The sequence below is a fragment of the Carex rostrata genome, chromosome 20 (assembly GCF_964058835.1).
Source record: "Carex rostrata chromosome 20, lpCarRost1.2, whole genome shotgun sequence".
NCBI lineage: Eukaryota > Viridiplantae > Streptophyta > Magnoliopsida > Poales > Cyperaceae > Carex > Carex rostrata.
In genome coordinates, this window is record NC_135937.1 from 2,440,200 (window position 1) to 2,453,637 (window position 13,438).

Sequence of the window (13,438 nt, forward strand, 5' to 3'; positions counted from 1 at the left end):
GACGAGCACATACTGTTATTTACAACACCGATATATACCGACACTTTTGCTATGTCATCATATAGTTTAATGCTATTTATTTATTTATTTTTCCCGGAATGAATTATTTTGTTTAATATGTATTTTTAATTTTATTGTGTAATCATGGAATTCCTTATTCCTGACTTCCAGGTAGAAGATTTTTTTTTTTTTATGAAAGGCTTCCGAGTAGAAGATTATCTTGTCCCCACTTCACTGATTTTGACAGTATCAGAATTACAAATAACAAATTTAGGCTCTAAGTACCTGTTAGTTGCAATAAACAAATTACAATTTTAGCTTTGCCAGTTAATAAAGTTTGCCGTTATTGAATTGATATTTGGATCGACAGGTAAAAGAAAAGGCTGCAGCAAACTTCAACAAATAATTTCTCAAATGTCTTAAATCTTATATCTTATATGTTAAGAGGCCATATTTAAAAATCAGCCAAAATTTTAAGGGTATGCAACCATGGTACAACCTGTGTTCAAAAAGCACGAAATTTTTTTTTTTGAAAAAAGTAATGCATGTAAGAAAAGTAAAAATATCGACGCAATTGTTAGAAAACAATTTCAAAAAGTAATGCATGTAATAAAAGTAATTGTTTTATTGATGTGTTGTCATAGTTTCAAGAGATAATTACAATCGTTCTATACACAACAAGGCTTTATAGCCGTTTGCTAAGGATGGGACAGCCTAATCTATTTAACAGAAAAGAGAAAGAGCGCTGGTACACAGCGCAGTTTTGTTTATCGGAAAAGAAAATGAGCACTGGTAGACATACCGGTTTGTTCATCAAAAAAGAAAAGAAGTACAAGAGAAACGCTGAGGGTATAATTTGCAAAAATACACTCGGATTTGCTAAGTGCACCCGAGTGTGTTATCTCCAACAGTAATTTTCCATTTATTTCAAAGAAAAGGAAGCATGCAATAAAAGAAATGAACGAAGAACATCTCATATCCTGAGAGGATATATTTGCAAAAGAAACTGACACTCTCACAATTGAGAGAACCATTAAACACAGAACTGTGCCAAAATTCTACAAAACCAGACTTGCTAAATAATCAATTTTTAGCTAGTTGTACTATCGGGGCTAGTCGTATTGTTGGGTGGAGTCTCTTTTGAAGCCTCTTCTTTAAGCTTCTTAGACCAGTACTCCTCTAGAGGTGGTCCAAAGAGCATTTTACCAGAAATAACTCCTATCCTACACATGATAATATTTTGCCAACAAATTCAATTTTAGAAAAAGAAAATCAAAATTCTGCAAACAATATTATCTGAATAAAGGAATTCACACCACCAAGACCATTTTATTCAGAGAATGGGCTGGCTGCATTCCTCTTGGACTGATTTTATCATAGATTTGAACTGAAAGCATCATTTTTAGTAATTCAATATAGCTTTTGTTCTAGTTTCAGTATCATTTTGGTAATTGTCTATTCTTACTAATAACTTTTTCTTTCAGTTGCGCTGGTGTTCTATAATTGCTTAACTGATGATAGAGTTTAAATGAAGTTCAGAAAATCAACATGTGAGGAAATGACATAGAAATGAAATTTCCCCAAACTTGCACTAATACAATATCAGTACTGGTAAAGGCAAACAGAGCCGAAATTGCAATCCCTGACCCCTATTCCCTCCTTAGTATTACAAGAAGTAGAATTTGCGGTTGCTTGGTAATTACATCATGAATTGGTAACAAAGCAAAAAGAAAACCGGAAAGAAAGAGGGGAGATGAGTAATACTTACACGACAGCACCAGCTACCATGGGTAACGACAGAGCCTTTGCCATCCCTCTCTCACCAGGTCGCTTGCTTGCTCGATATATGAGATCGAAAATGGTTGAGCTGTCGGAAAAGCGACGAACGAGGAGGCGCTACGCAGCGGGGCAGGAGGTATTTGGGCCGGGCGAGTCAAGCTGCCTCTTGGACCGGGCCGGATGGAAAACCGATAATGCTTCAATTTCATTCCGACTTTTCAATTTTTCATAATTTAAGAATAATAATTAAAAAATCCTCTTTATCTTAATTTGAAACATGTTACATATTCTAAAATTGCTTAGTTATATTCAAATACTTTCATCTAATTGCCAAATAGATATACAATTATTTAATGAGTGAGTCTTAGTATTATGCACAGCGCGAATTAGTATATACTATAGATCAACATTTTTGTTTTCAAAGTTTAAATAATTAATCTGAACCGTTTAATATAATCTCCATATAAAAACACACTTGTAGATCAAGTTTTATTTTAACTTTACTATTTTTAAAATAGGTACAGTGTCACTATGATAGGCCCATGTAAACAAGAGCCTTAGAAGAACGGATTTGGATCATGAATAACCCGGCCTAAGACTCCCTTAGGAGGCCAGACCGGGACCAAGAATAAGACCCTTTTCCCCAATGAATCAACATGGCGTAACCAAGGCCCAAGACCCGCCTGGCGCAACCCTGGGCAAGCGAAAAGGCCCAAGGCCAAGCCCGACAAGAGGGCCTATCTCGGCACGACCTGCCCGAGATATCCACAGGGGCATCGCATAGGGGAATTACGCGGCGCTAACCCGCTCTTTTACGGTCTCTGACAATCTTGACAACGCGGAATGGTTGTCGGAGGATCACCTATATAAGCCCCAAATCCCGAGGCATTCGGGGTTGGACCTTTGGACAATAGAAGGTACCAAGAGGTTAGAGTACGAGTATCTTGACAATTACCCTAAGTCTTTCCCGCGAGACTCGAACGGACTTGCCGAGTCGGGACGAGTTGAGCTTCCGGAACCTTCGAATCATTACGGTCTCGTCCTCCGGGACTTGATCCATATCACACTACTTTCAAATAGTATAGAATTTTTAGAGTGAGTGATTTTGTGCCTATTTAAAAATATAATAAAATATTTTTTAAAAGAAATGTAAAATTTAGTGTGCAAGTACATTTTCAAATGGAGATCATATTACAAATAGATTATTCGAAATTTGAAAATAAAGATATTAATTCACAGTGATAGTACGCAACAATCCCACTATGCATACAACCTCACTCTTGTTAAATACTTATAACGGCTGTAAAATAAATTATTTGTAAAACATATCATGAATTTTTCAAGAGGAAGAATCCACTTACAATATTTTATGAACTATTTGTTTTCAATGAAATAAGTGGTAATATGTTACTTTTATTTAAAAAAAAAAGAATTTGTTTGAAGATCAAATTTTATTTTATTTAAAGAAAATACTATTATTTAAAAAAAAATGTTGTTTTTAGACCATTGAATTTTGTATCCATCTTAATAAATAATAATATAAATTTAAAAAATGTAAAATTTGATCTCCAACTCTCCAAGCACATTTCAATAGGGATCATGTTGAGCGATTTAAATCGACTATTAATAAAACTTTAAGCAATTATATTATAAGATGTTATAACTATAAAATGTTGTAAGTGAATTCTCCTTTTTCTTTTCCAAAACCAATCTGAAAATGTGTTAAATTGACACAAGTCTACATCTAGTGTTACAAAAATGGCATCATTAAATGTATTATCTTTTATATAAATTGCACGTATAAGTTGCATATTATGCCTAGTAAGCTTCTAACGTTCTCAAACATAATCTATTGAATAAGTCACATGATAAAAAAAAGCTAGTCCACCTATCCAAAATCTTATGAGTGAATAATAATAATAATAATAATAATAGCAGAGTTGAACTATTGTATTTCATGAAATAAAGGGTATGTTTTACTTAATGTCCATATTTTTACGATCTCAAAGTTTAAATAATTAATATGAACTGTTCAATGTAATCTCCATATTAAATTATGCTTGAAGACCATTTTTTTTTGGAATATTTGAACTATTATTTTCGGATTTTTTTTTTTTTTAAATCACTGATTTCACAATTTTTTTAAAAACACTTATTTTAAAAAATTCAAAAAAAATAGTAAAAAAATTTCAAAAATTGTAAAATTTAGTCTGTAATCACATTTAATTTAATATGAAGATCATATTGAATTGTTTGGATTGATTTTTCTTATCTTCAAAATTTAAGATACAAGTGTGAAGTAAAACATGTCCTTTACTTCATGAAGTATGATAGTCCAACTCATAATAGTAACATAGTAAGAAAGAAACATGGGAAGTATCCTATGGAGACCCTTTTTGTTTGTTTGGAATTTTCCAAACTTGCACTTCTTCTTTCTTATAATGCCACTAGCCCATGGGAGTCGGATGGAGAGAAAAGAGAATCGGATGGAGAGGAAGAGCTCATGAAAGGATATTTTAGTCATTAATTATTTTGAGTGACATAATTAAAAATTAACTAAATTTAGAGTGGCATTAGGATGATTTCCAATTTCGAGGTGACATTTTTCAAATTTTAAGATTTTGGAGTGGCAAATAACTAATTTTCCCTAATTTCTAGTATTTAGACGATGAGAATCATAAAGTTTCGTATTAGTAACCCCGCATTTGCCTCATCTGTGATATATTAATAGATGTTATGCATCAGTTAATCAGTATCTTCATTAACTTTTACCTCCAATAAAATTTTAGTGTATATTCAAGAAGAGGAGGGTTCAAATGCACCCAAATTTTTGTGCACCCAAATGCACCCTATCTTTCAAATCTTTTTTCTCCGTTTTTAAAGTCCGAATAGTCAATCCGAACCGTTGATGCGATCTATATATTAAGATGTACTTGGAGACCAAATTTTACATTTTTTGGAATTTTTTTACTATTTATTAAGCCACTTTGAAAATCGCTGATTTTACATTTTCTGGACCATTGAATCAGCAATTTTTCAAAGTGGCTTAATAAATAGTAAAAAAATTCCAAAAAATGTAAAATTTGGTCTCCAAGCACATCTTAATATATATATCGCATCTAACGGTTCGGATTGACTATTTGAACTTTGAAAATAAAAAAAAAGAATATGATACATTTGGGTGCACAAAAATTTGGGTGCATTTGAACCCTCCTCATTCAAGAATCACCATTGTACAAACATAAACATAACATAAAATGAATCCGTCACATTATCAAACTGATCATTTCTACAGCAGCAGGGAGTTGATCATTCAAGGATTAACAAAATAAACCTTGAGTTATTGAATAATAGTATTTATATCACCCACTAATTATGGTTATCTTGGGTGTAGATATAATCAGTGTGAGCAACCAGAGTTCTTCTTGCCAAGCACTCATCTTCTCCAATTCCCTCGCATGCATACAGTTTTGCATCTCCAGCCTTCTCAAATTTCTACATTGTAAAAAATAATACCACAAATTCCATGATGTATTTAATAAAATTAAATTAAAGATGATTTGATGGATTGTAATACCTTAAGGTTGGTCTTGTCATCTCCAAAGGATGGAACACTTGCGCCTTGAGCCAGAGACGCAATGAGAAGAAATGCTACAAGAACAATGGTAATTTGGCGAGCCATGATGAATTTGATTTGGGGGGAAATTGGAATTGACAAGTTGGAAAGGGGCCAAAGAGGATACAAATTGAAAGATTGAGGCAAGAGGAGCAGATAGAGATTAGAGTGCAGGAGAGGAGGAATGATTTAAATGGGGGTGCTTTAATATTAACGCGGTGTTTATTAATGGGTGAAATCCAAAATGATTTACCGCTTTAACTGCAAATTATTACTAGCCCCATGTAATCAACCATAATTAGAAATGCTTCAACAGCTCACACCAAAAAGAAGTAACTGTAATCCTTGGGGAAAAAGCCAGGATAAGAAAGTTCAGATCAGCCCACTGTATTTTAAATCAATCTGTACAATTCAATCAAACTCAATAGGGCAAATTGTGTCGCGGGTAAAAAAAAATGGATAAGGAAATAAAGCAGCACATTTATCTCTTTATCTACTGCCACAATAAATCACAGGAAGACGTGTTGTCCGATCTGTTCTAACAATATGTTCTTTCGATCTTGATATGAACCATAAATTTTTATCCTCCGATAGACAATATGTTTTTTCTTATAAAAAATAACTTTATTGCATGTACAGTAATTTACTATTATGAAATGAGATACTTTCACCTTCTTAAAAAACTTGCACTACTTATAGAATTATTTTGATAAATCATAATTAAAAAAATCATTTTTACTAAACCAGCATGATTGCTTTTTTTTTTTGAAAAACCACAAAAACTGAATGCTCCGTTCGGTCTCCACTTTTCTCTTTTTTTCAGACTTAACAGACCATTCGGTCTCAACAATTTTTACCATTTTTTATACAGGAACCGTGTGGCACATGGTGTAGTGTGCTTTTCTCCAGACCGAATCCTCCATTCGGTCTTGATGTGGTTTTTTTTTTTTAATTATAATCCAGCATTGTCAACAGCAACGGCTATGCTATTTACTTGTCCAGAGGATTAATTCATTGTCAACAACAACGGCTATGGTATTTACTTCTCCAGAGGATTAATTCCTTTTAACAAGTAAACAATTATTGTTTTTATTACTGTTCTATTTATTTATTTATTTATTTACCAGAAAGTATGAGAACTATCTTATTGGATGATGAATTCATGACCTTAGATAATACAGTCTTATGTTCACAATGTCTGGCATCTATGTTACCCTGACACTCCAAGGAAGCAATCGTATCCGTGTCCGACACGTATCCGACACCGATACGTCGCTGACACGCGTACGATACGCGTCAGACACGCCAACTGGCGTGTCAGGTGAGCTGGCGTGTCCCGGAAGCCCTGATACGGTCTCTGACACTTGGTTTGACCTGCCGACACGGATTGAAAGCACGGATACGGTCGGGACACGGTAAAAGTAGGTTTTCTTCCCCTCTGCTCTACAACACTACGCAGCAAAAACCAAAAAAAAAAAGGGCTTCTCTCCTCTGAGTCGCCGACTGATCCAAACAGCTATCTCCGCCTCAGTACCGAGTCGTCTGATCGACTGATCCTCTCTCCGCCGCCGACAGCTATCTCCGCCTCCGACAGCTATCTCCGCCTCCGGCCATCTTTCTTCCGCCATCTCCTCTCCGCCAACAGCACTGTCTCCTCTCTCTCCGCCTCCTCTCTCTCTCCGGCCATCTCTCTCCTCTCTACTGCCGGGTAAGTTGTTTAACCACCGAATTGATAAGTTTTTCTGGTTGTTGTCAGATGCATTAAACACTGTCCGATTTTTCTGGTTATTACACTGTCCGAATTGATAAATTTTTCTGGTTATTACACTGTCAGATGCATTAAACACTGTCCGAATTGATAAATTTTTCTGGTTATTACACTGTCCGATTTTTCTGATGGCATACAACACTGTCCGATTTTTCTGATGGCGATTTGGCATACATCAATTGTCAGATGGATCTATTAGGTGAAGCTATGTCAGTTAATTTGGGTTAATTAGGTGAAGCTACATCAATTTGATTTATTGGAATTTAGGTTAATTTGGGTTTGGTTTGAATTGATTTGAGTCTATTTGGATTGAACTTGTGATGAAATTAGTTTCGTATGTTTTCATACTATCTCAAAATCATAGGTGTTGTTATGAATTGTGTGCATATTACATGGCAAATTTTTTATTTTTTTACTTATAACATGAGTGTTGAATTAATAATATAATTAAAATAATAAATATATAATAGCCGTGTCGTATCCTCTATTTTTGAGAATTGCCGTGTCGCCGTACCCGTGTCGTGTCCGACACGACACCCGTACCCGTATCCATGCAACATAGTCTGGCATGCATTGGTATATGTATATGTATATGTATAAATTAATTTTTTTATAAACAAAATAAAAATGAGTTTATATAAACTCAATTTTTTATAAAAATGTATATATAATATAATATATAAACATTAAAATTGAGTTTATATTATGTATATATAATATAATACATGTATATAGAGATGGGCTACGATGAGTTGCGAAGTAAAACGCGTTTCTACTTCACGCCGTATTTTTATTTTGAAAGTCCAAACGACCGATCTGAACCGTTAGATGTTTAATCCATATTGAAATGTGCTTGGAGACCAAATTTTACATTTTTTGGAATTTTTTTACTATTTATTAAGCATTTTTGAAAATTGCTGTTTTGCTGTGAACAGTGAAAAACAGTAAAATTTTCTGGACCATCAGATCAGCGACTTTCAAAATTGCTTAATAAATAGTAAAAAAATTCCAAAAAATGTAAAATTTGGTCTCCAAGCACATTTCAATATGGAGAACAAGATGAACGGTTCGGATCGACGTTTTGAACTTTAAAATCGCAAAATATAAGCGTGAAGTAAAATAGTCGCTTTACTTTGCAACTCACCGTAGCCTATCTCCATGTATATATATGTATATATAATATATTATAAAAATGAGTTTATAAAAAAATTATACATATACATATATTATAAAAAAATGATTTTTTTTTATAAACTCAATTTTTTATAAACAAAATACCGATCGTTGTATGTCTACCGTTGAACAAAAACTTAAACTGAATATTTTTGAGGCACTAAATGACTTTTTTTTTAAATTCTGATGCTTCGGATGCATATGATGCTCGGGGTACGCCCAAATCCCCTTTCCGAAAAGTGGTCATACGCCCAAATCCGACTTTCCTAGCCAAAGTTATAGCTGTTTAAAGTTTTTTCGAAAGCTGAACTTTGAAAATTCATAACTAACTGTAGAAAAATCCAAATAAATTGAAATTTGTGTCAATTCTGTGTATTTTTGAATGCTCTACATGCTGGTGTAATTACTTTTATACTTTGGTCCCTGTATCAGTCCAGATTTACTAATTTACCAGCAGAGATCAAATTTGATATTCATATACATATATTATACATATAAATTTTTTATTTATATCCAAAAAAAAAAATTAAAAAAAAATTCTGGAATATTTCCACAAGACCGAATGGGCCATTCGGTCTGGCCATTTTCAGATCTTCTGTGGCGCCGTTCACTTTAAAGGGTAAAAATTGTTGAGACCGAATGGTCCGTTCGGTCTGGAGAAAAGGGGAAAGTGAAGACCAAACGGAGCATTCGGTCTTTGTGGTTTTTCAAACAAAACAAAAAAACAATCATGCTGGTTTAGTAAAAATGATTTTTTTAATTATAGTTTATCAAAAAAATTCCTACTTATAAGCAGGAACACATAAATTAATTTTCATACCTTTATGAATTAAAAAAAAAAGGGACCTCAAAGTTCACGGTGATTGGTGTCAACTACCAAGTTAGCATTTGTATATCTCTGTATAAGATGTTGGATTTATTAATAGGTACACCTGATATGGAAAACTCGAATCCAAAACCTAACCCGTTATGAAAAGGTGTTGATTCATTATGAAGAGGTGCATTGGTTTTTATATAAACCCAATCCCTCTCTCTCTGTTACTTAACAGAAATAACAGAACCACTATTTTCGTAATACACCAAGAAGCACTCTGTTAATACTTGAAGGTCTTAGGTCGTGGAAAACGCAGGGCTTCCGGCTTCGGCTTGTGATTCCTTGTAGAACCAGTGATACTGCTACGCTTGCAAGATCCGCTTCCACACGAAGATTAACAGAGTAATTTTGTAAGTTATATCTGTTTATTTACATAAGATTTTTGGCTTTAATGAACTGCTTGAAGGGAACACGTGACAAGGGACACCTAGCTTGTAGTTTCTTCATGGGGCCTGTAAATTTACTGTACTGCTATATTCAGAGTTACCTCAAACACTTCGCTACAACCCCGGTACGAATGCAACACAAGCTAAAGTTCAACACAACCTTTGGTACGTGTTAAAAATGTGTTAGATTGGTGAACAAAAAATTATTATTTTGTAGTACAATTTAAAAAATATTTTATTTAATTATTTTTTAAAATATTTTTTAGATTGCATATTTTGTTGATTTAGAAAGTTATGTTATTTAAAAAAATATTGATTCTATAATTTATAAAGTTTCCTTATACGTAAATAAAAAAATGTTTATTTTATATTTCTTAAAAAGTGATTAAAAATAATAAAATAATGAAAAGTTATGTCTCATACTCAATTAAAATTAAACCACCTAGAGAGGTGATTTAGTTTAGGCCAATTGAGTCTGACCTAAAGATCAGCTTATTCCGTCTTAGTCTGACTCAATTAAACCACATTTGATAGAATAAGTGAGGCCTAAAGCCCTTATTTTACTATTTAATCCACAATCAAACATAACCAATGTCTACATCTTTGTAAAAATTCCGGATAAACATACTTTTTTCCTTTTTTAAAAGAAAATATCGTCCCTGCTTTCAATATATATTTTTTTATTTTAGAGTCCCTTACTTCCAATTCATTAAGTTCAACTTCGAGGCCTCTATTGAATAATAAATATTAAAAAGAAAAACTCGGAAAAATTTACCCGAGATTTACAAATTAAATTTTAATTGAAAAATTGGCAGGGGCCGCGCGGACGCGTACCCCCTCGGCAACAAATTACGACGTCCACTCTACCACTTGGGAAGATGGTAGACTAGCGTTCTCACAAAGTGCAATGTGAGCCACTGATCTAAGCCATGCGCCTTATTGATCGCGCAAAGACTCCGTCCAGGTAAGTACCTTCTATCGTCGTCCCCAGACTTCTTTTATAGCCTCTCTAGTTGTCCTTCCCTTGTCGTTCCCCATGGTGGGATAAGTGACAGCATATACAAACCGGACAGAGCACCTGCTGATTCTAATATGTTAACTGGGCTTTTGTATTGCTCATTGCTGATTCTCTTTTGGAGGCACTTTCGGCCGCCGTGTCCTTGTTTCTCTTGTTGAATTTGGGTCTTATATCCTAATCACAGAAGCTCATGCCTTATAGGCTACCTATTAAATTTTTTATTAATATCAAATTGGGCCAGCTTTACAATTTGTGTTTAAAATAACAAATATAAATCATTTGATATATTACATTTCGTATTGGTGTGTCTGGCTAGAATGCAATAAACTTTGTTTTCAAAACACTTGTGTTTCATCCTTGACATCTGTAGGCACTAAGATCATCTCTCTTGTCAAATTTTGGTGTAAGACTTTACTTCATTTATCACACTAATTTTACCTCTAGACACTAATGACTTGCATACTCAGGAATTGATTCTTTTACCTTCAGAGGGAGAGAAAACTATAACAGAGGAAGAGGGAGGGGGGCAAGAGGAAACAGGGGCAACTACCCCTATGGAACAGGACGCTATAATCCTTATGCTTGGTTCAGCCCAGGATATATAGCTTAATACTTGGTTATGTTGGTTTTCAGTTAGTCTTGCTATGTTTTGTTGATATATAGTTGTTGTTTCCAAGCTGCCTCATTTTGTTAAGGGCATGCTCTTCTACTTTTATTACTTCTGTTTTGTATGATCTGGAGTTTTCCAGTCTTTTTTGTAAAACATGTTGTAAAACTCTAGCTAATTGGAGCCTCTCAGTATTTGAACAAAAATATTGGTTTCTTAATGAAATCGGTGAGATTCACCCACTTTCTCAAAAAAAAAAAAAAAACATTTCGTATAAATTACTTGCATATAAAAAAACTTATGCAATTTTGATTTTCTATAGATAGCCATCGAGAAATGGAAAAAATGTCAAAATTTTGTTTTCTTGATTTGGTTAACTCTTGATACATATTGGACGTATGGTGTTTGTTATGTACAAACCAAAAAAAATTTAGTTAGCTCCTCAATTAATTAGAATTAAACAAACATCACCCATATTTTTAAAATTTCAGTTTTTACCACTCATCCATATCAAGTTTATAAATTTCAGTATTATCCTGATAGTCACTACCTGGTTTTCAACAAAAAAAAAAAAAAAATCAGTATTACACAAACACACCCTAGAATTAAACTTTTAGTCCTTGGCAATGACATGTATTAGATATTTTAGAATTTAACTATCTTTATGGAGTATCAATTATTCCATAGAATTTGTGGGGCCCATGGATAAATCATCAAGCTCAAATTCGTGTTCCAAGCTGGAGAGACTGGAGAGTGCATAACAAAGGAGGTTCCTGTTGTAATTAATTGCAAGAAATATTCGAGGCGCCGTGCTATGGCTGATTCTAGCTCCGGTCGCTTATCTTTTTAGGGCGAACAAAAATTATTTAAGGCCCAACAAAAATTATCTATTCATGACTGGGCCAGACTGGCCCAAATCAAAACAAATGAAGGAACAATTAATCGGCGTGCTATAAGCCATAAAGCCAACCTGGCGATAGAAATGCAAAATGTCTACGACAAAGTAAAATGAAAAAAAAAAAAAAAGAAGTCTAATTATGCGAACGAAGAACTGATCGTGCCTATCAATGTGCAACTCTGCTGGCATAAAAAGAAGAGGCACTTCAGTAACATGTGATGAGTATCTCCGACCAGTAGCATGGTCAGAATTTGAGTCAGGCTTAGACAGAAATTGAGTTCGAATATTTTTTTCTAAATGAGTTCTGATTCAAATCGCTTTCATAATTTTTTTCTCACCTCCGCCTGCCTACCAAATTGCATCTCTACCTATCGAATCGGTTGTAAAATTACATGTGCATTGCCGAATTAAACAAAGATTTAAAAATATCTTTCTTTCCTAATTAGATTAAACAACTCACAAACTCTCTGAAATTTTAACTGACAATCGCTACTCCGAATTGAATTCAAAGGTAGATAGAATCAAATCCAAAAATAGGTAGGACTCATCGAAAAACCTAGTAAAAAAAAAAAAAAATCCAAAGCTAGATAGCTGTCTACCCCTATGGCATTGTGGCTCGGTCACTGTCCCCGACCAATGTCTTTGCCAGTTATAACAGTCTCTTCTCAGAAATTTAAAACAATCCATCAATCAACAAGTCCGTTCCATCATCGATTGTGATAATCATCCAATCCTTTCAACAAATAACCAAATTATTTCTTTAAGTTTTATCTCAAAATACTAAAATAGACATTTCTTTTCTTTTGTTCAGTTTAATATTTATAATTTTGAACAGTAAGATTTTAAAGATATTACACTGATAGTAAGAATTATAGTGTTATCGCAACAATAATGCGTTTCTGCATTTTATTAATGACTATTAATTTCTTTTGGGACAGAATTTTAGCAATCTATCTGTGGTTTACTCTGTTAATTTCAATAAATTTCTCTATTTGTTATCTACTAATATTATTATTTTTATTTTTATTTTTAAAAACTCTTGATAGTAACTGCCAAGTATAATTTTTATTAACTAAAACATAAAATTACATCCATCGTTCTACATTCAGAATATCACACACAACAAACTACATCAACATTTTAAAAAAAATATATTCAGAACTAAATATCAACTTCTAAATCTTTGCATCTAACAACACAAACAACTAAAACAACAAAATAAACAAACCCTCTCCTTTAGTGGTAAACACTATGACCTTCAACATCAGCTAGTCAAGCGTGAAGGTATGTTAGGAGATGGGAGGGATGACAACTATGGC

At 33.6% G+C, this 13,438-nt stretch overlaps 1 long non-coding RNA gene and 1 other non-coding gene across 2 annotated transcripts; both read right to left on the reverse strand.

The window, feature by feature from the left end:
- Positions 1–852: 852 nt before the first annotated feature.
- On the reverse strand, positions 853–1,975 carry LOC144572383 (uncharacterized). The gene is made up of 2 exons (XR_013517719.1): positions 1,769–1,975; positions 853–1,223 (listed from the first exon to the last, which is right to left on the reverse strand). It is a non-coding gene; the product is annotated as an uncharacterized LOC144572383 (long non-coding RNA).
- An 8,433-nt stretch (positions 1,976–10,408) lies between these two features.
- LOC144572897 (U1 spliceosomal RNA) lies at positions 10,409–10,568 on the reverse strand. Its single transcript, XR_013517824.1, has one exon. It is a non-coding gene; the product is annotated as a U1 spliceosomal RNA (small nuclear RNA).
- Positions 10,569–13,438: the final 2,870 nt, after the last annotated feature.